The sequence below is a fragment of the Mus caroli genome, unplaced genomic scaffold (genome assembly GCF_978045245.1).
Source record: "Mus caroli unplaced genomic scaffold, Mus_caroli_1 scaffold_18, whole genome shotgun sequence".
Taxonomy (NCBI): Eukaryota; Metazoa; Chordata; class Mammalia; order Rodentia; family Muridae; genus Mus; species Mus caroli.
The window spans coordinates 61,082,656-61,108,692 of NW_028227273.1; the positions used below are offsets into that span (position 1 = coordinate 61,082,656).

Sequence of the window (26,037 nt, forward strand, 5' to 3'; positions counted from 1 at the left end):
ACATTTAATTGGGGCTGGCTTACAGGTTCAGAGGTTCAGTCCATTATCATCAAGGTGGGAGCATGGCAGTATCCAGGCAAGCATGGCGCAGGAGGAGCTGAGAGTTCTATGTCTTCATCCAAAGGCTGCTAGTGGAAGACTGACTTCCAGGCAACTAGGGTGAGGATCTTATACCCACACCCACAGTGACACACCCATTCCAACCAGGTCACACCTATTCCAACAAGGCCACACCTTGAGATGGTGCCACTCCCTGGTCCAAGGATATACAAACCATCACATTCCACTCCCTGGTCCCCATAGACTTCTTCAAACACATAAGTCTATGGGGGCCACACTTAAACATAGCATAATACAAATTGCATTTAGTCCAACTTTCAAAGTCCTCATAGTCTATAGCAGTCGCAACAATGTTAAAAGTCCAAAGTTCAAGGTCTCTTTTGAGATTCATTCAACTTAATTAACTATTATCCAAAGCAAGGCAGGAAACCAGCTGGGCAAACTCCAAACTCTGCATCTCCATGGCTGATGTCAAAGCGGTCTTCAGATCTCCACTCCTTTTTCATCTTTGTTGACTGCAACAAACTGCTTTCTCCTGGGCTGGTTCCACTCCCTGTTAGCAGCTTTCCTCAGCATGTGTCCCATGGCTCTGGCATCTTTAACATCTTTGAGTCTCCAAGGCAATTTCAATGTTACAGCTTATTGTTTCAGTGTCTTTGGATTCCACTTGATCTTTTGGACTCCTCCTAAGGGCTGGCATCACTTTTCCAGCTCTGCCCTCTGTAGCACTCTAAGATCAGGTTGATCCACTCCACTACGGCTGCAGTTCTTGGTGATCACTCCATGGTACTGACATCTCCAATACACTGGGGTATTCCACTCCAAGTAGGCTTCACCAATAGCCTCTCATAGGCTCTCTTCAGGGTGCCAAGCCTCAAATCCTTTGCATGACCCCTTCAGTCCTGGGCCATCAACTACAGCTGAGGCTTCACCTTCTCCAATGGCCTTCCCTGGCCTCTTACAGTGCTAAGCCTCAGCTTCTCTCCATTATCCCTTCATTCCTTCACAAGCAGTACCACCTGAGTGACTCTTAAACATTACCAAGTCCAGCCACAGCATGAGGTACAACCTTGGGTATCTCTAGAACACAGCTTCTTTGTGCTCCCAGCAAACAATTTCCAGAAGATTTCATCTCAGTGATGCTGGTCTCTTCTTAATCACTGCTAATTCCTTAGCTCCAGCTAATCAGCATCAATTTTCCCAGTAGTTCCTTCCATTCTTAACTCTAGAGCTAGAGCCACATGGCTGAAGCTGCCGAGTTCTGCTGCTTACAGGAACTAGAACATGATCCCCTTGTACTATTACATTATCACTAGCTTTATGTTTTCTAAATCCTTCACTGCCTAAGCTTGGCTATCCTGGTTCTTGCTCTGTAGAATGACCTTTAATGCAGAGATCAGCATGCCTGTCTCCTGAGATTAAAGGTGTGTACTACCATGCCTGGATTTAATTTAGCTGGGTAGGATCTTGACCCAAGGTCCCACTCCCTTAATCTTTATCTCCTAGAACACAAGATTTTGCTCCATTTCACTTCCTGGTACTCCTTTAATACTCAAACCATATATTTTATATTTTTCCTTTCTAAGCTTGCTATGCTTATTCAAACTTCTCTTCATAAGACTTAACCAGAGAACAAAGTCTCTGCTGGGCTTTTTTGAAACTTCTCTTGTCAATGCAATTAATCCAAGTCTCTTCACCTTAGCCTCAGGCAAACTTTTCAGACAAGAGCAAAAAGTAGCCACATTCTTCACCAAAATACCACAAAACCAGTCTTTATGCCACATTCTGAAATTCTTCTCCTTTGAAATCTCTTGGGCCAGGTCAACACAGTTCAAATTACTCCCAGCAACAAAGTCTTCCATATTCCTACTAGGATGACCCATTAAGCCCCATTTAAAGCATTCCATTGCTTTCCAAATCCAAAGTCCCAAAATCCACATTCTTTCAAATAAAAGCATGGTCAGGCCTATCACAGCAATACCCCACTCCCAGTACCAACTTCTGTATTAGTTAGGGTTTTACTGCTGTGAACAGACACTATGACCAAGGCAAGTCTTATAAAAAAACAACATTTAATTGGGGCTGGCTTACAGGTTCAGAGGTTCAGTCCATTATCATCAAGGTGGGAGCATGGCAGTATCCAGGCAAGCATGGCGCAGGAGGAGCTGAGAGTTCTATGTCTTCATCCAAAGGCTGCTAGTGGAAGACTGACTTCCAGGCAACTAGGGTGAGGATCTTATACCCACACCCACAGTGACACACCCATTCCAACCAGGTCACACCTATTCCAACAAGGCCACACCTTGAGATGGTGCCACTCCCTGGTCCAAGGATATACAAACCATCACAATAACATTTTTTAAAGTACATAGTTATATTTCCTAATATGACATCTTTACAGCCTCTGCATAGTGCTCTTCTAATTTTTACTGATAGCTCCTCTAAAGGCCGAGCGGGATATCTCATAAATAATCAACAAGTAGTCATAGAGACTCCTGGGCTCTCTGCTCAGCTAGCAGAACTGACAGCAGTACTGAGTGTTTCTCAGTCTATGGATGATACTTTAATCTATATGTGGCTCAGTATGTTCCTCTATTGGAAATTTGTGGTACATTTCATTTCAATATACCAGCCAGATCTCTGTTTTTACAACTAAAAAATATCATTCTTATCCCCCCCCCCAAAAAAAGACCCTTTTGTATTGGTCATAAACAAGCTCACTCTGGTCTTCCTGTACCTTTAGCTGCAGGCAATGATCACATTGACAGAGTTTTAATAGAAGAAGCCTTAGTTTCAGATCCTGTTGCATTGACTAGACATGATCATGATAAATTTCATCTTTGTAGTTATACCTTAAGGCTCTGACATAAGACCACTAAGGATCAGGCTAGAATGATTGTAAAACAATGCCCTAACTGCCTTACATTATCTCCAGTTCCTCATTTAGGGGTTAATCCATGAGGCCTTATGCCCAATCATATTTGGCAAATGGATGTAACTCATTATGCAGAATTTGGAAAATTGAAATATATACATGTCTGTATTGACACTTGTTCAGAATTCCTTTTTGCTTCTCTACATATGGGAGAAGCCCCTAGAAATGTAATTGATCATTGCTTACAAACCTTTAATGCTATGGGATTGCCTAAAATCATCAAGATGGATAATGGGCCAGTTTATACTGGAAACAACTTTGCATCATTTGTAAGGAATTTGGTATTGAACATAAAAATGGAATTCCTTATAACCCAATGGAACAAGGAATTGTCGAGCATGTGCACCACACTCTGAAAATTGGCTTTTAAAAACAAGAGAGGGAGTTATACACTCCAAGATCACCAAAAGCACACCTTGCTTTTATCTTATTTGTTTTAAATTTTTTTGCAAACTGATGCTAAAGGTCAGTCTGCAGCAGATTGCCACTGGCATCCAGTCACTTCCAACTCATATGCCAAGGTTAAATGGCAAAACCCCATAACTAATATGTAGAATGGTTTAGATCCTATTTTAATACAGTGATGAGGTTATGTCTGTGTTTTTTCACAAAAAGAAAATGGAGCCCAGTGGCTGCCTGAAAGATTGGTTCGTCAAGTGGACATAGATCCTGAGCCTTCTAATGATTATGGTAGCCTTCAATGATGAAGATGGCTCAAAATGACTATTAGCCAGCTGAATTAACCTGGAGTGTAGTCTCCACTCTTACTGGAGAGTGTTTTCTATCAATTCTCAAATCCACTCCCCATACACCTGGTGGCCAGACTTTGTGTTTCATCTTTGCTAATTAGCAGCTGAATTGAATACCTGGGACATTCCTGCAGACAACTTTAATCTTGTTGCTTTTAGCTTTTGGAAACAAATTGGTTGCCTTCATACAGGATTGCTTTCAGCAAGCTCAGGTATTCACCATGACAGTTATTCATCGCTATGAAGATGCACTGAGTGCATATTCATATATCTTTCGGGGCTTTGGTCTGAATGGGAAAGAGTGTGCTTTTGAAGGCCAGTGGCCAGAGATGGGTATGTGTGTTCTTGAGCTCCTATGGACCTAAGACAGACACATGCATCAAAAGATGTTTGTGGTCCACAATGGGTAAGAAGGAGCAATACAGACACAGACCTAAGACAGGCACAGCCACCTAGCCACTCTGTATCCTAGATGGGATCATAGAAAACAAGTAAATCTTGTGCCTCCATCCAGCTCATTTTTTTTTAAAAAAAAGGGAAAATTGTGCCCTTTCCCCATCCTTGAGTAGGTTAAACAAATCCCTGATGGTTTTACAACCTAGCTGGAGTCACCTAGCCTCAAAATATTTGCAATTTCCTTCTGGAAATTGAGGTGTTGACTGCCTGCTGAGCTTGTTTTGCAACCCAATCCAGCTGAAACAAAGGATGGGTCTGTGGGTTTTTGCTATATAAGCACAGAGCTAAAAATTAAACTTTGAGCCTTTATCAGAAACCACTGTCTTGGTTTCATCCTTCTCTCGCCTCCCATCCTTTTTCCCTTTCAGGTACACAGTTCAACCAAAGCTGCTGGACAGCTATAGAAACTTACTGATCCTTCTCTACCATTGCACTATCATGTCTCTGTCCCAGTAGAATGCATGTTATCTCCTTCCTTCCTTCCTTCCTTCCTTCCTTCCTTCCTTCCTTCCTTCCTTCCTTCCTTCCTTCCTTCTTTTTCTTTCTTTCTTTCTTTCTTTCTTTCTTTCTTTCTTTCTTTCTTTCTTTCTTTCTTTCTTTCTTTCTTTCTTCTTTCATCTCTCTCTATTTCTTTCTTTCTTTTTTCTTTCTTTTTTTTCAGAGCACAGTGCCATCAGGAAACATCTACTAAAAATGTGTTAAGAGCAAATAACAAAGGAGGCACAGGCAGTTCTAAATGGGCTATGAGGGTCAGCCCACCAAGTGCCAGAATGATGCAGGACACAGCTAGTGCTGTTGGGTTCGCAAGGACTTTCTGCTCGACTTGGAGATGCTAGCCTCCCTCTCCTTCTCAGGGACATAGATTTCTGGTATATCATGGGGCCAGTAGTCATTACAGTGGGGGCAGTGTGGTTCAGGGGTGGACTAGAAGTATTTGGCCACACAAGGCAAATGCATCCTAATTCCACACGTCTCACAGCTTTGACCCTGGATAAGGAAGCCACGGCAGATGTTGCATATCTTCATAGCATCTGGGTAGCTCTCTAGGATGAACTGTTCCATCTCCAAGATAGCCCGGCCATGTAAGGTGAACTCTCCCTCCTTCTCGATCAGCCACTTGCTCTGCACAAACTTCTGGGGCACCTGTTCCACCTACTTCTTCCTCATCTTTTTGCCTTTGAGTTGATTAACTAGGTTCAAAATGTTTGTAGAAGAAGCAAAGCCAGTTTCTGAGTCAATGATCAGTTCCAAAGCCTTTCTAAATAGGTCCAGCTCATTCTCTGCAAAATCCGTAGCCATTTTGGAAACTGAAGTTGTAGCAAAATTCACCAGTGCATAAATGGGTCTCGCATCGTCTTCCGTGATTCCTTTCTTTATCTCAATATACAGAGACTCCAGGACACTGCTGATGTTGTTAATGAAGTCCTCCAGCTTATCTACAGTAGCATTTCAGTCACGGGCCTGATAGCAGTGGTTCTGCAGAGGCCAAACTTCCCTCTCCTCCAGCACACGGTGGGTCATGAGCCGCGGGAAGAAGCACCAGTGCACATCTGTTATGTCTTCTGCTCTCCTCCTGTTGCCCTGCATGTTGAAGGGAGTGCAAACCAGCCCATGAATGTATTTTCATGATATCGATCAATGAGTTAGAGTATATAGTCACTACTATTCATCATTGTCACTCATGCCAAATTCTGAGCAATGGGGTGTTGTGGTCTCTTCAGTCTGAAAAGCCTTCCGTTTGGTCTTCTTGTGGGAATCATAATTCTCTACAATCTAATTAAGCACTTCGCTTGGTATTTCTGCTCACTCCCTCTGTTACAGCAATGTTCAACTATACTGTCTACCCTACCATAGTTGTATCATCCACATGTGAAGAATCTCCCTGCCCAAAGTTAACTCACCTTTGAGTTTATAGTAGCTAGAGTTAGATGACACACCTAACAAGAATATAAGGAGAGGTTCTGATACTAAGGTCTTCTTCCCCAATTGGTTCTTGATTTGTTGGTAAAGAAAGCAGGGGGGCCAATTGCTGAGTGGAAGGTACAGGCAGAACTTCTGGGTCCCAGGAGTAAAAGGAGATGCAGGGAAGGAGAGAAGGACTTTTCTGTCATGCTCTGGAGAAAGAAGAATGAAGCAGTCATATAAGGTTTCAAGGAAAGGGGGCTAGGACCTGTGGCCTCTGCTACAGGTGGGTGGCCAAGGATGTTTGTCAGGGGCTAGGTAGGACTAGCCACTAAATCCAGGCCAGGTGGAAAGACAGAGATAATAATTTGGTAAGGGCGTGCTTTTCCAGGTGGGAGATAGTAACACCCAGCAATTGTGCCAAGAAGACAAATTGTAAAGGTATTAACTCTGTGTGTGTGTGTGTGGGTGTGTGTGCTAGTAGCAAAGCAGACCCTAGGCAAAGATGGCAGCATTTAAAACTCCACACAACACAGGAGTCCATGCATATCCATGGAATCAAAATGATTCAAAGAAACGTATGCAACAGGCACTCACCAAACACTACACCTTCAATAACAATCCTAATTGCCATTTATCCAATGTTTCTTATACTGCACTGTACTCTGGTTCCTTCTCTCAAACTGACAGGAATGTGTTATTGTTATTGCCAGTCCACATACTCTGAGCCTGAAGGTCTCCAGTGCTCTTGAGCTGACCATATAAATTTCAATTGTGGTTCCTGTGGCTGTCAATCTTGACCTTAAACACTGTACTCATTTCTTCCATCAGACAACGTGTCCTTTGCCTTTGGTGACAAGTGTATATTAACTCTTTTATAGGGTCACTTTAATTTCTAGTTCTATCTATTTCATGACGTAAGTTATTTTCTTCCCACACAGGTTTTCTGCTCTCTCAGTATAATTACTAGGTTGGCTTCAGGAGACAATACCCAAAGGACAAGTATGTATGGCAAGATGACTCAGCAGGACAAATATGTATGGCAAGATGACTCAGCAGGACAAATATGTACGGCAAGATGATTCAGCCCTCCCCCGCCCCCCTCCATGAGAGAGTCTCTTGGTGGATTCAGAACTCTTCTGTCCCAGTTTGTTCCCCTGTAGAACTTGGAAAGGTCTCATAATAAATAGTTTCTCAACTTTCACAAGAATCTAATTTTAGCATAAAAAAATTTGTAAATTCTCATGCTGTTATGGTTAGTTTTTTTGTGCTCCTTACAAGTAAGTGTGTGTGTGTGTGTGTGTGTGTGTGTGTGTGTGTGTGTGTGTCTGGTTCTAGGATAAAACCAAAGGCCATATAGCTCATCCACTGAGCTGTATATCCAAAAAAAATAAATTCCTTATTAAAAGAAGGCATGCCGGAGTGATGGCTCAGCTGTTAGGAGCACTTGTTACACTGGCAGAGGACCTGGATTCAGTTTCCAACATTTCTGCTAATAGCCATCTGTTAATCCCAGTTCTAAATGATTTGATGCCCTCTTCTGGCCACTGTGAGCATTTACACACATAGTACAGAGGCATGCATGCAGGCAAAACACAAAATAAAATAAAATAAAATTTAATTAATTAATTAATTTTAAAAAATCTGGGCAGTGGTGGCATACACCTTTAATCCCAGCATGCGGGAGGCAAAGGTAGGCAGATCTCTGTGACTTTGAGGCCAGCCTGGTCTACAGATTGAGTTCCAGGACATCTAAGGCTACACAGAGAAACCCTGTCTTGAAAAGCCAAAATAAATAAATAAACAAACAGACAATCCTGAAAAGAAAGAGAGAGTATGTAGTGGTTTGACTAGATTTTAAATACTTGGCCCACAGGGATATTCTTAGGAAGTATATCCTTGTTAGAATAGGTGTAGCCTTGTTAGAGGAAATGTGTCGCTGTGGGGGTGGCCTTTGAGGACTCCTAGTGCTCAAGCTCTGCCCAGAATGGAAGAGAGCCTCCTCCTGAGGAGGAGGCTATTTAGGATGGTCTCTCCTGGATTCCTTCAGATCAAGATGTAGAACTCTCAGCTCTCCCAGCACCATGTCTGCCTGCACAAGGCCATACTTCCCATCATGATGATAAGGGACTGAACCTCTGAAACTGTAATCCAGCCCCAATTAAATGTTGCTCCTTGTAAGAGTTGCCAAGGTCACGATGTCTGTTCACAGCAATGAAAGCCTAATTAAAACACTGTACAATACTTAATGTATTAATGAGTGATGTAAAAGTTCAGAGACAAAACTGACAACGTTTCTTGGCTAAACTTAGAGAGGACATCTGTACGTATCAGCCAGAGTCTAGCATCTCTGGCAGAAATACTGCTGCAGGATGCTAGCCTAACACCTCAGAGTAGAACACGGTGACACTCACACTTTGTGGCTTCTGTTATCTTGTCTTTCCACTGTTTGCACTGCCTTCATTGGAACATCACCCACCCTCTTGGACCACTCTGGGTTATATACAGGGAAGACAGGGATCTTTGGGGGGGGGGCTCTTAGATTGATTAATAGAAGAATTTAAGAATAAACTTAAGTGGAAGTTCAAGGGTAATCTTTTGAAATTTAAAAAAGAACACTCTTCAGGAGAGAGAATCTGTAAATCTCAGCAGATGCACAGAATAAAATGGAGGAGAAATTCATGTTATTTAAACTGGCATTGAGGTTAGACATAGAAAGCAAGCAGCACAGGTAGAAATGGAGACTTTAGAGAAATTATAAAGCAGTCCGAAACATAGGGGAAGCCAAAGTTAGCAAAGCATGTTCATAAAACAGATAGAAAGAATAAATACAGTGTTCTTTTGCTCACACCTTTTCACTATTCACCCCAGCCAAGGACACAGAGATGACACGCTTCTTTGATATGAACATTTCTGAATAGTATATAGCATAGATGTTTTTCCCTAGAGCATCATCCTTTTGCCAAAGAGTAGAGGACAGATCCTGACCTGGGACCCTCACTCCACTTTTGAAGGTCTTTGCTTCTTATCCTACAAGCTCATTACTGAATTGACTGGCATTTATACATGCTTTCATAGTAACTAGTAGCATTAATACACATATACTCATGAATGTGTACCAGATGAAATCTGCTCAGTGGTTCACTGACCATTGAACTAACCAGGATATGTCAGAGGTTGTCTATGTATGAAGCTACAGATATTCTGGCCTTCCTGTCCTCTCTGTCCCAAGCCAGGCAAGGACTGTTGATGTGTGGTCTCATTCTCAAGTCTCCACTGGACTCATTTTCAGGAAACACTTGGAAGTCAGAACTCTTGTTGCATCATTATCCTTCCTGGACACAGCCCTTCAGAAAACAAGGTGAAATAGGACTAGGTATGGGGTGGACAATGAGCTTCTATTATATAAAAACTTAAATGTAGAAAAGAAATAGCCCAGTTTAAAGAAATGGCGGGGGGGGGGTGTCAGTAGGAATGGGCTTGCAAACCACACTCAGGATCCGAGGTCTGTCTTATCTCACACAGTGGGGAGGGGCATGAAGAGAAAAAGTTTTCAACCAAGTCTCTGCTTAAAGGAGAAAGTCCCATGAGAATCCAACTGAAGTCACACCACTGCAATCATATGTGAGGCGGTTACAATGTTTTGTAAGGACCTGACATCTCCAGCCCTGCTCAGAAGTTCTCTGTGCTTATCAGTCAAAGCCCCTGGGCTTCTGTCCTGGAAGACACACGAGAGAGGAACAAAGTTCAATTGTTTTCACTGGCTTTAAAAAGCCAAATGGGACCTCTTTCTGCAAATTGCCCAACTTCCCCACCATAGCAGTCCCCAGGAAACCAATTCTAAGTTTTGCCAAGACTCTCAGCAGGAGACTTCTTAGTGATGCTTGGGGCCTCATTAAAAGTTGACAGGCAATTCCAGTCTCCACTTCATTTGCACAAATTGCAGAGCCTCTGAGGACCAGCCACAGAGATGTGAGCATCTGAGGCTGATGCATGCACAGCTGCAGGCAAAGATGGAGAAATCACAGCTCCTCACTTGGAAGCAATGCTCCCCAGGTGGCTTTTTTTTCTGCTTAGTTTCAAGTCTAAACTTTAGTGTCTGCCTAGAAAGCAAGACCTACAGTGAAGTATTGGAGGTGGCCCTCTGTTTCCCCCAGACACAGAAGTCCCAGAGACCCAAGCAGCTAAGTGTTACAGAAAGCACTGTGACATTCTGCTATGCAGAACAAGGACTCCTTGGGCCTCTCATGCTTCTGGTACACAGGGATTTCCTGCAGGGCTCTGACACCTCTTCCTGCACTGTGGTGCTCAACACCTTGCCATGCAAATGACTCACTCAGTACTCTTCTTTTTACCTGACTAAAGCCACAGCCCTGAGAGGACAGGGATGCAGGGTCTTCTTCAAAGATGTGTTCTTCCTGCCTCAATAGATACTGTGCTCAGTAACTATGTGTGTGGGGGGAGCTGGGTATGGGGGGGGCGCATGGGGGGCACAAGCAAGAGGCTGAGACACAACCCACTAGGAGAGTGCTTGTCCTCAGCATGAGAAACAGCACAGAACAAAACATAACAAAGCAAAACAAAAAATTCCAACAAGGGGTTGTCCAGAAGGCTCAGGAGGTAAAGGCATTTGCTGCCTAATGGCATGGGTTCTGGGAGCTGAGTTCAGTCCCAGGTAACCAGATGGTGGAAGGGGGCGCCCAAACTTTGTAAGTTGTCTTCTAGCTTCCACACACATGCTAGATCAGACATACCCACACAGCATACACATGGTGTGCACATACTTAAAATAAACAAGGCTCAGATCCAACGTCTTAGCCTCCCAAGTGCTAGGATAACAGGCATAAACTACCAGGCCCAGTTATCCTTTATTCATGGAATACCTACTATGTGTTAGTGATAAAAGACATTTGAGACTCAATACTACCTTTGAAAATTCCCAGACAAGGGAGAGAAATGTCATTCAGATACTTCAAGATCATGCAAGAAAGACTTGATGTTCTGGATTGATTATCATTATTTTTTCTTCTCTAAAATTTCTCCAGGTAAAAAAGACCCATGTGTTTGGAATCATATTGAAGAGATCAGGGAAATTACCATATGGTTCCTAAGCCACACCCAGGAAAATGGACTGTGACGCGCCTCCTATTTATAGCACTGAGCACAGACCCTGTGCACAGCAGGGACTGATGGATGCTTGAGATATAAGATGGCTACAGATTCTATTAATTGGACATCCTTTGGGTCAGGCAAAGAGCAGAATGAAGCCTCAAGACTGTAGTGCAAAGGGAGTTGATTGTTTCCTGTTCCCAACCCCCACCCCCAGTGGTCACGCATTGATTGGCATACTATAAGTGCACGGTGAATATCTGTGGCCTGAAAGAGAGAACAGAGTCTCCGGCTCAAAGAAAGTTTGATATGGGGATAGAGACAGGGACTTGTTCTAAGAAATCACAGAGTCTGTGCCTGGCTCTTCATAGCAATGTATTTCATGAAAAATTTCTGGACTGTGGAGGTGGCTCCATTGGGAAAGGTACTTGCCACCAAGCCTGACAACTTGGGTTGGATCTCAGGCATCCACATGGAAAAGAAAGTGACTCCTAAAAGTTGTCATCCAATCCACATGCACACACACACACACACACACACACACACACACACACACACTCACGCACAGCCACACAGTGGGAAGAAGGAAGGTGGGAAGGAAGAAAAAGGAGAAAGAAAATATGTTAATATATATAATCTTAAAAATTAAAAAAGAGAGAGAATAATTTAGGTCCATTTATCAAAGAGAAAATAAGCCCAGAGACACCAACTCACAGCGCACACACCAGGTAGGACATCAAAATGCACCTGTACTACGATCTTTGTTCCTCTTTGTTCAGTGACTTAGCCCTTCATTGGGCTATCTCTGGGTACCCAGTGTTAGTATTCTGTCTAAACTCCACCCCACAGTTACCTGGTAACAGCAAGGTAGGTCTAACCCACTATAAAAGGGGCTGCTTGCCCCCTCCTCTCTCTCTTACTCTTGCATCTCACTTGCTTCTCTCTTGCCCTCTTGGGCTCCTCCCTTCCCCCATTCCCTTCCCCCTCTCTCTTTGCGTGGTCATGGCTGGCCCTACTTCTCTTCTCTCTCTCTCTCTCTCTCTCTCTCTCTCTCTCTCTCTCTCTCTCTCTCTCTCTCTCTCCCTCTACTACCCTCTTAACTCACCTCCCTATGCCCTGAATAAACTCTATTCTATAGTATACCATCATGTGGCTGGTCCCTCAGGGGGAAGGGATGCCTTGACATGGGCCCACTGAGGCACCCCTTTCTCCCATACCTCACCACATCCCCATAAAACATGTCTTATATCTCTTTATCTTTTTATAAACACATCACCCAGAGCCCTTTTCTGTAAGTTATGGCTTCATTTCTCGGCCTATTTTTTCTCCCCTCCTGGTTTGGGCTAGGGTTGTGTTACACAAGTATTTCATGAGAGAGTATATGGGGCCCATGTGCGTTAAAGGTGGGGTCCCATGTCCTCTAGGGGCTTGGGCCACTGGGTGAGGTGGGACGCGGGAGTTTTGACTGCGTGGACCCTACGCCCCATCGGGCAAACGTCAGGCTATGAGAATGAGAAGTCAAGGGACCCCTCTCTAGGGGTGGGAGAGCCTAGTCTGAGGTCCCTGGGCATTGCAGGAGGAGCCATCAGGTTCTCAGACTCATGGGCACCACAGACACCACTGGATGCTGTGGAAGAGCTGAGAATGGAGTGGGGGCCCAAGGGCTGGATCTAGCTCCGGGCAAAGGGGAAAGTGGGGAGTGAGCTCTGGCTGGTCTCGTGGGGAGGAGAGTCCTTGGCTTGCCAAGCATCTTTGCTGGGTGGATACCGTGCCTGGAAGTGCTGAGAGGCCTCCTGCGGGAGATTAGACGATGCTCTTTTCATGAAGATCAGATCCATTGCTCCCCATGGTGGATTCTGATGGGAAGAGACAGTCCACGCTTTTAAGGCATTTATTGTCATGGCAGAGAGTGGCAATGAGAAAACTATACCCCACTTTCTCAGGGTGGGCCCGAGGTTAAAGATCTTTTACAGGGAGGAGTGTCTGGGAAGGGGAGCCCAGAAGAAGAAGCCCTTCTTCAGACCTCTAGGTGCCTCATTAAAATGGAGATCTGTCTTGATCTATGGTCGTGTCCCTCTACCGGTGGAGGGGCTTGGGGTGTTGCCCTTACATGACTGATGGCCACAGACCTATGGAGTGGAGAGCTGTGGCCTCATGTCAGGAGCCTGGTGTCTAGGAGTGTGGCAAAATGCCTGCCGTTCCTTGCAGAGTTTTCTGTGGGGTCTGTGGGGTTTTAAACCTAACTCAAGCAGAAACTAAGCTGCTTTTAACAGTCCCACAGACCCAGCCTTCAAATTCCGGGTCTCCAGGAGGCTGGACCTTAGGTCATAACCTTTCACTAATCTCTTTCAGGAAGTCAAGGAGTCCGGTGTGGCTTCAGGATTGGCCCAGAGCACAGGTGTTCTCTCGATCCACCCGAGTCTCCCCACCCCTACAGTATTTAATCACTGATCAACATTTATTTGGGACTTAGCACTCTGAACTAGGTTTCAGTGTAGGAAGAGTATTTTCTTTCTTTTAAAACAATTTGATGTATGTTCTTTAACAACCTCTCTCTCACACACAATGTGTTCTATTGATCCTATTCACCCACATTCTTTTCTACTGTCTCCTTCCAATTCACTCAGAACTCTTTCTTCCAAACCCGTTCCCCTCCTACTTTCATGTTTTTTATTTAAATAAATAAATAAATAAGCCACTGAATGTAATCAGACTTCTTGTATGTGAATTGCATAGTGTTGCTCACTGTATCCTGAGCGGGCTGCCTTTCTCCGACCTCCATTTAAGTGTCATAGTGTGGGCATACATATGCAAAGACATGCAATTTACTGTGCGTTTTTTTTTTCTCAAATAAGAAAGAATAGGGGATCTGAACCCTCCTTCCCTCCTACAACCTGGGTTTCTTGAGAGGAGCTAGTGTGTGCACACACCAAAAGGCTGCTAGTCTGCTCTAGGTCAATCAGTTACAAGTCCAAGAGGTGTGGGTCCCCTTGGGTTCTAAAGTTCAGGGTTTAGGCAACCTAGGAAATGGGGCAGACCTGACTGATGATGACTGGCCCTCTGAGGGTGTGTGTGTGTGTGTGTGTGTGTGTGAGAGAGAGAGAGAGAGAGAGAGAGAGAGAGAGAGAGAGAGAGAGAGAGAGAGAGAGAGATTCAAGTGTGGTGCATAGGTTGCTCAGGAACCAAGTTGTCAGGGAGGAAGGATTGAGAGCAAAGGAAGAAGCAGGCCAGCCTCAGCCCTCTGGTCCTGAGGCTTGGGGATGGCAAAATACAAATGGAAGAGGATGTGAGTTGAAAAGCCCTTCTGAGATCGGAAAACTTGGAACCCATGTTAAGATTCTGATAATAAAGAGAAAAAACGAAATAAAAGTACTAGTAAAATTAAAACTAAACATGTATCCATGAATATAGTATCATACAGAATAGTTTTCCTACCTAATATTAGTACATTACTCTGTAGCTTTGTAAATGTGCTTTTCAGAACAGCATCAGGAAACATATATAGCTTTCTTCACTCACATACCCCACAGTGATCAGGTTGAACTTCCTCCATGCCCCAAAGAAAAAAACCTGATGGCTTCAAGCGGACTGGTTGCTTTTCAAATAATTCTATCTTCTAGCAAAAACCTCTACTGATACAAGCATGAGATGTTCATCTGATGTGGATTGACTTGAATGTTTTTGCATTGAATAAAGAGACACCAGACGTTGGGATATCCTTCTGATCCCAATACACAGGAAGCAGATGCAGGAAGATCGGGAGTTCAAAGTCATCTACAGCTATGTCGGCATTTCTCAAGGCCGATCTGAATCACATGGGACCCTACCTCATAGGAAATCACAACTTAGTGCATATAGAAAGAAAAGAAAATATGCTTCTACACTTCTGGAGAGACAGTATAGAAAAGAACCAAAACTCCCCATCCATGCACTGTTTTGGTCATCCTGGTTTGAATTCTCAATCTTTCATCTAAGATCTCTCTAGAAGATCCCCTCATTTAGGGTATAGCTTAGTACTGTTGCCTTGTATTTGCTACCACCTAAAGACAACTGCTTTTCTCTACTGAATTCCACAACACTGAGATCTAAGTAATTTGCTTTCATGTGGAATGTCCGACAGTGCGCCTTTAGATTACTTCCCCAGGATTACCGACCATCATAGTCCCACCATTTGACAAGAGGTGGTGGTCCATGCTTATTTATTGTCCTGGATGCTCTTTGTATAAAAGTTTCATTGCATAGATGATATAATGCTAACCTGTGTTTGCTACTTTGCGGGTTCTTCTTCCCACCCTTTATCCCCATCCCAGCCTCCAGTTTCACTCCCTAACACTGGATAGGAGAAGAAGAAGGATAGAGAGGAGAGAGAGAGTTAGAGAACCCATGAATCTAATATTTTCCTTTTGTTTCTTCTTTGAACATGCCTACTAACAAACTACAACCAACCTCCCTAAATGACTAACAACAACAACCTCACCTCTCAGAGCTCTAGCATTTATAGACCTTCTAAAAACTTCCAAACTTTTATTCCAAATGTCACACAATTACAGAAACATGCCACTGCTCGAGCATGAGACAAATCATAGTCAGCTGCTGCAGACAGTTCAAAACAGCCTCATAGTCCCACACCTGGGAGTAAAAGGCTGCTCACTGGGTTCATGAAAAGCCTGGTCACAAGGGAGTCAACATGGGTTAGAAAACATCAAGAGCCACTGGCATTCCTGTAAAACATCTGGACAGTCTATAGTGTATCCAGTTATCATGTCAAATTGTGGCCTCAGCAGATGGATGTTATGATAAGGTATTATTTAAATTGACTTGCCATGTAAGTGACTCACAAATAGACTTTAGAAGGCCTATGGCAATCCTTGAGAGGTGCAAATATTCCTTCTCCATTGAGGGATATAAATACCCCCTCATCCATGTGGACATTTCCATAAATCTCTTACACAAGCATTTTAGAGCAAGTGGACAACAGGTGAAGCTGCAACCAAAGGTCTCATCCAAATCAGTATTATGCGTGGGTTCCTATGGAGAATTGATAGGGACAGGGCAGTCATTTCACTAACAAGGATGTGCAGAACTGGGCTGCAGACAACCATGTCCAGTGGTACTTACACACACCCACTGTGCAACCCTAGTGGACACGGACTAATTGAAAGAAAGATTTTTTTTTAAAGGTTCCTCCAAGACAATATAGGCTATTGACATCCCTCTTGTGTTTGCACCAGAACTTGATGGTAACACTCCATTGCTGAAGACAAAGCTCACATTGGTCTCAAAACATGTAGAAATCAACTTAGTATAGACCAGGCAGCTTTCTTCCTTGTAGATTAGATCTCATACACTGGAAGGTGGCCCCATGGGTGCAATAGTGACACAAATGTTATGGAATATCCAACAACTTTATGGTTGAATTTAAGTTCTGATCTACAGAAGGAAACACATGTCTGGCACTGAAAATCTGGACAAGAACCCACAGTTGGGAACTCACAGGTTTTAGATCCTGTCTTATTTTCTATTCTAATTCTGTGACAAGATATCATGACCAAGGCAACTCTTATAAAAGAAAGCCTTTAATTGGCGGCTTGCTTACAGCTTCAGATGATTAGCCCATGGTTGTCATGTTGGGAAGCCAAGAGGCATAGCACTGGAGCAGTAGCTCAGATTTTTACATCCTGATTCACAGAGAGCAAGCAGAGAAAAAGACGCTGGACTTGGCATGAGCTTTTGAAACCTCAGTGCCCATCCTCAGAGACACACCTCTTCCAACACAGCCACACCTCCTAATCCTTCCCAAGCAGCCTATCAGTGGATGACTAAACATTCAAATATATGAGTGTCTTAGTTATAGTTACCATTGCTGTGGTGAAACACCATGACCAAAGCAACTAAAGGATAGGAAGGGTTTATTCAGCTTATGCTTCTACATAATATAGTTCATTATCAAAGGAATTCAGGACAGGAACTCAAGCAGGGCAGGAACCTGAAGTCAGGAGCTGGTGCAGAGACCATGTTGGAGTGCTGATTATTGGTTCGCTCAGCCTGCTTTCTTATAAAAACTAGAACCACTAGCCTACAACACAACACGACACAGTCGGATTCTTCTCAACAGCCTTTATTGCAGGAACGCCTCGATGCTTCTACGGGGACCCCGGGCGCCCAGGGAGCCCTGCTTATATGCACCCCAGCACAGGAGAAGGCTCCGTGGCCCCCTGGGATTGGTCAGTCTGCCGGCGAATTGACGCCTGTGCAGTGGTGTTGTTTATGACAAGGGCAACCGGAAACCGACGCCATCTTGGAGTTGGTTTCCCACAAGCCTGATAATGAGCTGGGCCTTCCCCTATTAGTCACTAATTAAGAAACTGTCCTATAGGCTTGCCTAGAGCCTGATCTTATGGAAGCATTCTCATAATTGAGGTTCCCTTTTCTCTGATTACACTAGCTTGTGTCAAATTCACATACAACTAGCTAGCACTTATGGAAGGCATTCTCATTGAAACCACCACAGATACCATCAGAGAATTTTCTTTGTGTATTGAATGGTGTCAGTTCAAAAACTCACCACTGGTCAAAGTGCAGAGAATAAATATGTGTAGTGCAGCCACCCACAAATGGGACATCTATGCCATACCCCCTAGGCTCAGAGACATCATGGAAGACGGGGTGGAAAGAACGTAGGAACCAGAGGTTGTCGGTCTGCATTTCTACAGCAGCTGGGGTGTGGGAACACCCTGATGACGTGCCATTATGCCAAGAGGCAAAACGCAGAGCCTTACTGTTCAGAAGTGGAACGCAGCCGAGGCCAGAGTGTCAGTCTATGATAGGGATCCCAGTCCATGTTCTTTTGAGCAAGAAGCAGTGAGACCTGGGACAGGTGATGTGGTTCTCAAACTCCTGTGGACCCAGAGTCTGCTGGGAATCGAGAGGAGTTGGGAAAAGGGGTCTGAGGGTGCTTCTTGAGCCTGGGATGAAGTGGAATCCTGTTTAGCTCCTAGTGAGTGCTAACGCAAATAGGGGTTGGAAGTAAGGTCTTCTCTGGGAGATCTAGGTGTTACTCTCTATGGCAAAGGCCTCTCCAACCCCCCGTGGTGGTCCTTGATGCAGGAGACAGTCCTCGCTTGTCTGAACTGTTTTATTCATGGCAGATGAGAATGTATATGTCTTACTAAGGGTGTTTATATACTTCTCTGTGTTGGGCCACCTACAAATGGAGTCAGGCGGCTATTAAATTAAATTTAAAAAGAGGATATAAAACTTGGGGTGTAGGGAGGTGGGGTGGATCTGAGAAGAACTAAGAGAAATAGTTGGGAGTTAATAGGGTCAAAATATGTTGTATAAATTTTTCAAAGAATTAATAAAATTCTTACTAAAAATAAATGTTACATTATATTTACATCCTGAGTCACAGAGAACAGGCAGAGAAGACAATATATGCACCTCATTAATAGAAATGATTGTATGGGTTTATGTGTTAAAAATAAATTTAATTAAAATGTGAATGGAAGAGAACAATTAGGGAGCTTAAGTGCAGAGGCCCCCTGCATTTGTGGAAGCAGCTGTTAGGTTGCTAAATGCAACCCTCATCACCAGAGGCTTTTATGAAGAAAAAGAAAGTTCCCTCCCTCCTGGCTGGCTTTCATGGTGTCCGAGGGTTCTCTGTTAGCTGGTAAGGGAGCATTCTTACCAATAGTCCTGCTTGGTCATGGTTTTTGTGTGTGCAGATGCTGAAATGCCAGGCAGAGTGTGCCTGTTGATGCAAAAATGGCACAACTCTCCTGGGTATACTCAGCAGCTTTCCAATTTAAGAACTGCCCAGAGTATAGAATTCACATCTGGTCCTATAAGCCAGGAATACTCTGTAGTGAGGAGTCACATGTCGCAGTGGGAAACCCACTGCTTGCTACTGTTTTATTTGATGAATATGATGTGCCCTTCAGATAGCCGATGCTGTCAGACTCATTCAACCATCAAAAGAAACTTGCTTTATAGTGAATTGTGTGCGACAGACTCATAGCTACTGATAAAGTGTTGTGTCCAACTTGACCAGCAAGGAAAACACAACCACCGGTTCTTCTTAAAGCAGTTTACTCAGGCAGCTTCTCTCTTCAAATCCCCCACTTCTCGGGGTACAAGCGTTTTTATCCACTCAAGCCACAACCACGCCTCAAACAATCACCACACGTCACATCACCTCACCAGGCAGGCTTGCTCAGCCAATCAGGGATTAAGGGCAAGCCATCCACCAAATATGGGCTTGTTTACTGCCTAGCATAGATTTCTGTCCGGCTGGCCAGGGAGTCCGGAACGGCTTCCCACAATTCCCCCTTTTATATTCTTTTGAAGCAAGCTCCGTGGGTGAAGATAGAGGTCTGATCCCCAGTGTGCAGAAATAGGGGCCATGTACAGGATTGACTCTTAGGCTCACAGGTTTTTTTACCCAGAGCAACCCTGACCATCTGCAGAGTACAGGGATAATACTGCCTGACCACAGGATCTTTCCCCTCTACCATATATACTCCACATCCGGTTTTTGATCCATCAGCAAACACGTTAACTGCATCCTTAATGGGTGTTTTCCTCACCACTTGAGGGAAAATGACTGGATGTTCCTTAAAAAAGGTCATTAACGGATGTTTGGGATACTGATTATCAAATGGGCCCTCATTAATACAGGCTAAAATAGCCCACTCATCAATATTTGCTGTTAGGACCTTTTGCTGATACCCATCATAAGGGATTACAATAGAGCTGGGTTTTATACCAAAAAATTGTAAACAATGCTGAATTCCCAACAAGGCTAAAGATACCACTGTTGTAGGGTAATGATCTAATGTCCTCCCAGTGGATATTTTGGAATGGATCCATACCAATGGGCCTTCTTGCCACAATAATCCTGTGGGTTGCATCTCAGTAGGTAATATTATCAAAATGATGGGTAACCCTTCTCTACAACGCTGAAGCTGGGCTTTAATCAATTCTTCTTCCACTAGGGCAAGGGTCTTTCTAGCCTCAGGTGTTAATTCCCTTTTGGAACTTAACTCTGAGTCTCCTCCTAAAATTTGAAACAGAGGTTTTAATTTAACATTTGGGATCTTCAAATAGGGCCGAATCCAATTGATATCGCCTAACAATTTCTGAAAATCATTTAAAGTATGCAAGGAATCAACCCTCAACTGTATCTTTTGAGGCCAAACGACCATAGGGGCGATCCTTACTCCTAAATAGGACACTATTTTATTTTGTTGCACTTTCTCTGGTGCAATATGCAAACCCCATTGCCTCAAACTCTCCACCATCTTTCCATAGGCTTCCTGCAAATACTTTTCATCCTTTGCTGCAAGCAGGATGTCATCCATGTAATGAACACAGCGAAGTTTGGGATAGTCTTTCCAAATTGGTTCCAATGCTTTTCCTACATAAAGCTGGCACATGGTAGGACTATTAGCCATTCCTTGAGGCAGCACCACTCACTCCAATCTTTGATCAGGCTCTTCATGATTACAGGAGGGCAAAGTAAAAGCAAATCTAACACTATCTTTCAAATCCAAGGGAATGGAAAAGAAACAATCTTTAATATCAATTACTATTAGAGGCCACTTTTCTGGCAGGGCAGATAAGAGACGCAGACCCCTCTGAATGGAGCCTATCACCTGCATCTGTGCATTAATAGCTCGCAGATCATGTAATAACCTCCATTTGCCAGATTTCTTTCTGATAACAAAAATTGGGGTATTCCATGGAGATACAGAAGGTTGAATATGACCCAAAAGATATTGTTCTTCAACTAATTCCTTAGCAGCTTGTAATTTTTCTGAGGATAATGGCCACTGAGGTACCCACACCGGCTCCTCAGTTTTCCAGGTTATGGGAATGCATCCCCCAGCAGCCCCTAGGAAAAACCCATTCCTTCCCAAGGCTTTCTTTTAATTGAGAAAATCGGGGACTTCCTTCCTTGCACTTCCTTCCTTGCAACCCTTTTCCCAACCCGAAGGATGGGTGCCGTCCCATGTCTTTCATCATCTTCTGGGAGGCATCAGAATATTCATTAGTAAGTCTTAATTGTAGATTCTTCAACAAATCCCTGCCCCATAAGGTAATGGGCAGCTCAAGCACATATGGTTGAAACATCCCATCATGCCCTTCCTTATCTTTCCAAGGGAGCATCCTGGCACTTATGTCTGGGCTCTTTGCATAGCCCAGGCCTTGTAATATTTGTTCTGACTCCTGAATCAGCTATCCTTTTGGCCAGTCCTTAAACCAAAAGGCAGTAAGAAAAATTACCCAAATGGCTAGAAAAAGAAAGTAATCCATAGACTGTCCCTATTACCCTGTTACTTTCACTACCCTCTTACTTTCACTTTCTCATCTCCAGAGCCGGAGAGCCTTATTGTCTCTTTACTGAGAGCCTTATTGTCTCTATACCAATAGCCTTATTGTCTCTTTATCAAGAGTCTTATTGTCTCTTTACCAAGAGCCTTATTGTCTCTTTACCGAGAGCCTTATTGTCTCTTTAATGAGAGCCTAATTGTCTCTTTACTGAGAGCCTAATTGTCTCTTACCGAGAACCTTATCGTCTCTTACCTAATCCCAACCCCGGGATGGTGAGTTACTTACCATACTCATCCTGTCGACAGACCCTGACTGCAGAAAGTTCTGAACTTCTTCGGTGGGGGAGTCGGGTCCCGGGTTTCAGCACCACTTGTTGAGTCCAACTCGACCAGCAAGGAAAACACAACCACCGGTTCTTCTTAAAGCAGTTTATTCAGGCAGCTTCTCTCTTCAAATCCCCCACTTCTCGGGGTACAAGCGTTTTTATCCACTCAAGCCACAACCACGCCTCAAACAATCACCACACGTCACATCACCTCACCAGGCATGCTTGCTCAGCCAATCAGGGATTAAGGGCAAGCCATCCACCAAATATGGGCTTGTTTACTGCCTGACATAGATTTCTGTCCGGCTGGTCAGGGAGTCCGGAATGGCTTCCCACAATAAAGCTCCTGAGAACACATGATTTCTGTTGTGTGGTCCAATGATTAGACACAGACGGCCATTGATATCACCCACTCCCAGGTTCAGGGAAACTCCCTCTGTGAAGAGAGTTACAAAAAAGATGGCAGAAGGAAGAACAGGTATAGAGAGACACACAGCAATTTCCTTCAAATTCAAACATTCCCTCCAGAAGGGAGGAGAAGGCCCAGGAGACTCCAGAAGAAACCAAAACATCACATATCTTGGATAGTGGGAACTTGAAAGAGCCTTTAAGGCCCCCTCCCCAGTTATATAGAGAGGAAACAATTGTGGGAGGAGTTTGTTGGGCCCTGGAAGCTGTGCAGGTGGCTCTAAGGTTGTGACTTTCCTAAGTTGTCACTCATGTTAGGAAAGGCTTTTCAATGATACAAAATGATTTTGACTCTACTTTTGAGTCATTCCAGCTGCTGTAAGTTTCCCTCTACCATCACTCTTGCTAGTAAACCCAATCAAGCCTCCCTGGCTCGCTGACCTGGACTTTGGTGCAGTCATTACTTTGAACTTTCGAGGGTTCCTTTTCTGTGGCAAGTAGACATGTGTGTACTGCCTCTCTCCAGGAAAGTCTGTTACATAACAGCTGTTTTTTCTTTCCTCCCTAGATATTTGTTAAGCACCTACTGCATGTCAAATAGTATGCAGCCACTGGAGAAACAATTTGAAATAAGCAAAATTTATTCAGCTTTACTCCCAGTCTGGGTTCCTGCCTTTCTGAGTCTCTCCATTGGAATGACCTAGAGGATGCTCAATAATAGAAGCACAAGTCACCTCTTCTACCAAGTTTGAGTCATCCCCTTCTGTGCACAAAATCTGTGGTTGGGGCTGCAGACAGGAAGCAGGTCAGAACCCATTCCTCCCTCCAGAGAAACTATCCCCCATTCTTTCCTGCTTTGATTAGGGACTATGCAGACATTTCCCCCTTTCTTCAATTGATCTCAAACACATGATCTTTAAATAAATGTGAAGAAGTTTCCAAGAACCAAATTATCATTACAAAAATCAATATGTATTTATGCATTTATTTCACAATATCTGAATGATATCACCTTCTGTAATAGCTTGAATAATGGCTCCCATGTATTTGAATGCTTAGTCACCAGAGAGTGGCATTACCTGAGAGGAATTAGGAGTTATGGCCTTGTTGGAGTAGGTTTGGCTTTGTTGGAAAAGTATATCCCTGAGAGTGAGCTTTGGGGTTTCAAAAGCTCAAGACAGTTCCAGTGACTCTCTCCTCCTGCTGCCTATGGATCCAAGCTTTGAACTCTAAACTACTTCTCTAGTACCATGTCTACCTATGGCACCATGTTTCCCACCATGACAATAATGAATTAAACCTCTGAAACTGTAAGCAAACCCCAATACAATGTTTTCTTTATAATAGTTGCTGTGGTCATGGTGTGTCGTCACAGCAATATAACACTGACTAAGACACCTTCCTTTGCCTGGGATTGTTAAAAGCAGAATTAAGTTCCAAATATCTTTCATCTCTAGCACATAGTAGGTATTCCATAAATATTTTAAAACAAGCCAGACTTGGTTGCTCATGCCTACAAACCCAGCACTTGGGATGCCAAGGCAAAAAGATCTTCAGTTCCAAATCTGTCTTGGCTATGTAATTAAACTCTCTCTCTCTCTCTCTCTCCCTTCCTCCTTCCCTCCCTCCCCCCCGCCTCTGAATAGATAGATAGATAGATATAGATAGATAGATAGATAGATAGATAGATAGATAGATGATAGATAGATAGATAGATAGATAGATAGATAGATAGATAGATAGATAGATAGATATGGGCTGAAGGTGTCAGCTAGCATGCAAAAACCCTAAGACCAATCCCCAGAATCACATAAACTTGATGTGGAAGTAAAGACTATGCCCTAGGTAATACTAATCTCCCATTCAGAAGGCCCAGCATCAGCAACCACACATGACTCATTCACTCCATCTCATCATCGTAGTCATCAGCATCATCATCACCATCATCTATTTATTTACTTATTTAGGGTGGGAGTGGAGGCACACATGTGAAGGTCTTGTGACAAATTTATAGGAGCTGCAGTCCCAGCTCTTCAGAGGTAGGGACAGGAAATATCAAGGTCATTAGTGACTACACGATGAGTTCTAGGCTAGCCTGGGCTACATGAAGCCCTGTACCAAAAAAACAAAAACAAAAACAAAAAACAATAAAAATTCTGGATTGCAATATACCTTAGAAGGTAAAGAATCTTGCCACTAAACCTGATAACCTAAAAATTCAGATTCCTACACCTCATATGGTAGTTTACACCTGTTATCCTAGCACCTGGGAGGCTAAGACGTTGGATCTGAGCTTTGTTTATTTTAAGTATGTGCACACCATGTGTATGCTGTGTGGGTATGTCTGATCTAGCATGTGTGTGGAAGCTAGAAGACAACTTACAAAGTTTGGGCGCCCCCTTCCACCATCTGGTTACCTGGGACTGAACTCAGCTCCCAGAACCCATGCCATTAGGCAGCAAATGCCTTTACCTCCTGAGCCTTCTGGACAACCCCTTGTTGGAATTTTTTGTTTTGCTTTGTTATGTTTTGTTCTGTGCTGTTTCTCATGCTGGGGACAAGCACTCTCCTAGTGGGTTGTGTCTCAGCCTCTTGCTTGTGCCCCCCATGCGCCCCCCCACACCCAGCTCCCCACACACACATAGTTACTGAGCACAGTATCTATTGAGGCAGGAAGAACACATCTTTGAAGAAGACCCTGCATCCCTGTCCTCTCAGGGCTGTGGCTTTAGTCAGGTAAAAAGAAGAGTACTGAGTGAGTCATTTGCATGGCAAGGTGTTGAGCACCACAGTGCAGGAAGAGGTGTCAGAGCCCTGCAGGACATCCCTGTGTACCAGAAGCATGAGAGGCCCAAGGAGTCCTTGTTCTGCATAGCAGAATGTCACAGTGCTTTCTGTAACACTTAGCTGCTTGGGTCTCTGGGACTTCTGTGTCTGGGGGAAACAGAGGGCCACCTCCAATACTTCACTGTAGGTCTTGCTTTCTAGGCAGACACTAAAGTTTAGACTTGAAACTAAGCAGAAAAAAAAAACCCACCTAGGGAGCATTGCTTCCAAGTGAGGAGCTGTGATTTCTCCATCTTTGCCTGCAGCTGTGTATGCATCAGCCTCAGATGCTCACATCTCTGTGGCTGGTCCTCAGAGGCTCTGTAATTTGTGCAAATGAAGTGGAGACTGGAATTGCCTGTCAACTTTTAATGAGGCCCCAAGCATCACTAAGAAGTCTCCTGCTGAGAGTCTTGGCAAAACTTAGAATTGGTTTCCTGGGGACTGCTATGGTGGGGAAGTTGGGCAATTTGCAGAAAAGAGGTCCCATTTGGCTTTTTAAAGCCAGTGAAAACAATTGAACTTTGTTCCTCTCTCGTGTGTCTTCCAGGACAGAAACCCAGGGGCTTTGAACTTCTGAGCGGGTCTGGAGATATCAGGTTCTTACAAAACATTGTAACCGCCTCACATATGACTGCCTTGGTTTGACTTCAGCTGGATTCTCTTGGGACTTTTGTGTTTGAATGGAAACCTGGCTGAGAAGTGTTTCTCCTTATGTTTATCTTTTATTTTGTGGCATTAGGTTTGGAACTCACTCAGGACACAGAATCTTGGCCACACTGTTACTAGTGAGCCACACCTTGAATTATCTTCAGGTTCTTAAACATAGATAAGTAGCCAGACATTCCTACAATAAACACATTATGGCTTTAGAACAACTATGACTCATATACTAAAGGCTGAAATACACAGCATGCAAAACCAAAGAAAAAGGG

The 26,037-nt window shown here is 43.8% G+C and overlaps 1 pseudogene; it reads right to left on the reverse strand.

Annotated features, from left to right (window-relative positions):
- Nucleotides 1–4,986: 4,986 nt before the first annotated feature.
- Nucleotides 4,987–5,787, reverse strand: LOC110284346 (non-structural maintenance of chromosomes element 1 homolog pseudogene; annotated as a pseudogene).
- Between the last annotated feature and the right edge of the window lie 20,250 nt (nucleotides 5,788–26,037).